We start from the raw sequence: 4185 nt of genomic DNA, 5'->3' as shown, positions 1-4185 counted from the left end.
GGGGAATCTTCTTCTGATCTCTAGCTTGGAACCTACAAAAAAGTCCCATCGGTGTATTTTTGGCAAGGACCCTCGAATGCTCAAGTTAGGAGGTAGAGAATAAAGAGAAAGAGAGAATGATTTTTTGAGAGCTTACTTTGGGGGTCCTCGTGCCCCTCTATTCATAGAGAGAGATTTAAAGTCGTACATGCCTTGAAGTCTGATCATTTCCAATTATTTTTGTAAATTAGACTGACGATACTTATTTTCATTCGGGGCATGATTCGATTGTGAAGATATCTTTCCTTATCAGTATATTTCGGAGTCAAAAGGGGGGTGGATACCATCAATGGAGTATGGTGCATATCTTAGCAGGCTGTCGGCTTGGGCTAACTTGAAAATACCTCATCCCTAGTCAAGGTAAAGTTACCTCGACTGAAGCTGAGCTCCGAGTTGCCATCTATGTGTTCTCTACAAGCATGCTTTGGTTCTAAGACATATACCTGATGCCCTTAGGCCGGTCGAAAATAGTTCTTGTGTTTGCTGAAATCTGATCTTCAAGATTTTTAGTTGGCACTGATGATGAAATTGGCTGAGGTCGAGGTGGTGATCCACAACAAGCATCATTTTGAGGTAGCTTTTTAGTATGCTACTAAACTTGTGGTACAATGATTATATGGTACATTGAATGCTAACTGACAACCTCAAATCCAACCGATGCTGATGTAATTAAGCCAACCAATACAAGCTCACCATATGGCCTCCACTAAAAGCACCATAAAGCCACTTAAAGCTCTTCCAAATGATAGTGGTTATAGCTCAGTCCACGAATGCACGTCTTGTGCGATTAACCACCATGACGTGTGTAACATGTAAGCAGTTATTGCTAGCTAAATAGTTAAAGCTGTTGGAATTTGGCATCTCAAATTCGATCCACAAGAGAAAAAAAATTCAAGATGGAGAGGCATAACACGCAATGCACAGTGTTGTGGAGGCTTGGAGATGCAGCGTATGTCGACCCCTAGTAGGGCACGGCCTACAGGCACGTGTAAGCCCATAGGATGTGCGGCCTAGGCACACGCTGGCTCATCACGGGTGCATGGGCATGTGCACATGCCCAATTTTAAAAACTCCATGCGGTCCATGGTGGACCGTGGGAATTTGGCATGGTCAATGGTGGACCGTGGGAGCTTCTACATGTCTGTCGTGGATCGATCTGGTCTATGCATGAAAAATTGCAATGCATGACCCTTGTTTGCGTGATCTGACCATTGAAAACATGCTGATGTGTGAATTTGTACGATCCAAGGGCTAGGAAAGGTTGTGGGAGAGATCTAATGGCTGGAAAAGGTAATTGAGTCCTTTTGAAGCTCTGTTTTCAATCCAGACTGAGATTTGAACCCTTTATCAGGGGCAAATGGGTCGAGGGGCAGAGAGCACCCTGTAGAACAAAGAGTAGTGGCTGAGAGCACCTGAGAGATGGAGAATGGTTTGAGATAGTAACTTGGAGTAGTAGAAAGCATTCAGGGACATCAGAGGATCTTGGTACGGTAGGCTTGTGTCTCTTTTGGATTTTTTTGAGAGCTTTTATAAAGGATAAGAGGTGAGAGCTTCTTGTTGAAAGAGATAGATTTATAAGAGTTGAGAGTGTGTATTCTTCTCTTGTATTTATTTTGTTTTATAGTGAAGCCTTTGCATGCCGCGTGAAGGTAGACCTTGGTCTAATCCATATATTTGATTGTGTTTATTATATTTCTTCTTTTTTTCTTTCTATTGCAATAAGTGATACCATATCTTCAATAATTGGTATCAAACTTAGGGGGTACTAAAGTACATGATTATCCAGATTATGGCAGTGTTGATCAAGATTGAAGAAGATGGAGAAGCTAGGCTCAATCAAGATGAAGATCAATCAGTATGATGGAAAGAATAATTTCTTTCTATGGCAAGCGAGGGTAAAAGATGTGCTCATCCAACAGAGGTTGATTGATGCTCTCTTATACGAGAAAAAATTGACTATTATAGAGGCGAAGGATTGGAGGTGGCTCCTGATGCAGCAGTGAGTATGCTCTGTATATACTTAATAGATGATGTGGTGATCCATATGCTTGATGAGATTTCTCCGATGGTGATGTGGATGAAGCTCCAAGAGATGTATATAGAGAAGTCACTCATCAACATGCTCTTCCTCTAGAAGTAATTCTACCAGCTGTGGATGAGCGAAGGACAGAGCATGCAAGACCATCTTAGTAACTTTCAGAAGATCCTCACCGATCTCCTCAGCATTGGTAAGAAAGTTGAGAAGAAGATCAAAGCATTGATCTTCCTTACGTCACTTTTTTCTTCTTTTGAATCCTTGGTGACTGCTCTTCTAGTAGAGAAGAGCACCATCAAGATAAAGGAGGTTACTTTTGTACTACTTCAGAATGAAATTCTCAGATGAAAGAATCAAACTTCAAGTTCAAGTGGCGACTTAGCTGTGGCAATATCTGGAGGTGGTGGTGGCAGAAGATGAAGTGACAAAAGATTACAATGTAGATGATCCAAGTCCAAGATAAGAGACTCGAGCAAGATCAGATGCTACAGATGTGATGAGTTGGGGTATCGAGTTAGAGATTGTCTACAGCTCAAAGATCAGACAAAGGCTACTATGGTGATGGCAGATAGTGATACAGAAGAAAGTGATGATGTTCTTCTAATGACTGATGAGATATCTACTTCTTCCTCTAGTGAATTTTAGATTCTGCATGTTCACATCTTATTTATTGCAGAGAGGAGCTATTTGACTCCTTAAAGAGCAGTGAGGGCACTATTCACTTACGGATGAATCAAGCTGTGAGATCAAAGATAGTGAGATAGTCAGCTTATGAATGCATGATGGAACAGTGAAAAAATTGGGTGAGGTTTGATACATACTCAACTTTAGGAATAACCTAATTTCATTGAGTAAACTGGATTCAAGCAGCTACAAGTAGAGAGCTGATGATGGAATCCTGAAGATCATGTGCAGTAGTAGGTGTTCGATGTGTGTCCTAGAAAGTCAATTGTTGACTGACATATTTATATTTTCAGGACTTATATTTGAACTTGTAAAACTTTTATTAATAAAGGGCATTCTTATTTCTAGTCATGTTTATGTGTCCGTGATTTGTCCTAGAAATTAACAAAGATGATTTTGCATATTCTCAAGGTGTTGAGAATTTGAGATATACACTATTAGTGATTAATTTCTAAATGATCCCAATCAGAGGATCATCATGGAGGATAGTGATCGATCTAATTAGATCGATACATGATCACCTCTTCTACAGACAGATGAGTCTTGAGTCTGTAGTGTGGTGATACTAGGGTGATAATACAGGTGGTTGTTAGAGAACAACTTGCACTGAGCGTGATCATTACAAGAAATCATTTGAATGTCTACTCACTCATTAGTGATATTCTCGATGCTACAGTAGTATGACTAGTCCTTTGACCTAGGTGCATTGGCTATTTACAGTGAGACTATTATAGTTTGACTGCACATCTATTAGGTCCCTAGCCATTCAGGTCCTTGCTGTGTATGTTGGCTATGGTGGGTTCAGGTTCACTGTTAAGAGTAGGATACACTTAGATGGAATCTATCAATCTTAATAGAAAAGGTATAGTCCTATGTGATTCGCGAGATTGAGTTCAGTAAGTCTTTAGTTAAAGCAAAAGTGAATTCTGAAAAGGAGTTTTCACGAGATTCACAAGAGAACTCAAGTCGAGTCAATCTTGTATATGACTAACGATGGGATTTGACGAGTCATCCGTGACCTTCGTGAAGTCGAGACTTTTAATAGAAGAACTGAATTATATGATAACTGTACGTAGAGATTCATACTTTCATTCTACTAGGTTACCACTACATATGCTAGGTGTCATTGATGGATTGTGAGACCCATGAGTATTATCTTAATGATCGATGATTCTTAATGGGCAGTGTTGAAATTATTCCAATCCATCAAAAAAAGTTTCAATGATATTATGATAAAGATCATAATGTGTCTCACTACCAGATAGAATAGAACCTATGGGGTCACATACAAAAGATTTTTCTATCTGATCCGATGATTGATCGACGATTATGAATCGTTAAGGATATAATTGTCAATACGATTGATAATTAACCTAATACAAAAGTTGTAGGAGGATTAATTAATAATTTGATTACTAATTAGACTC

The sequence above is a fragment of the Elaeis guineensis genome, chromosome 4 (assembly GCF_000442705.2).
Source record: "Elaeis guineensis isolate ETL-2024a chromosome 4, EG11, whole genome shotgun sequence".
Lineage (NCBI taxonomy): Eukaryota > Viridiplantae > Streptophyta > Magnoliopsida > Arecales > Arecaceae > Elaeis > Elaeis guineensis.
The sequence above is the reverse complement of the archived record's forward strand: the minus strand, read 5'-3'. Positions refer to the sequence as shown.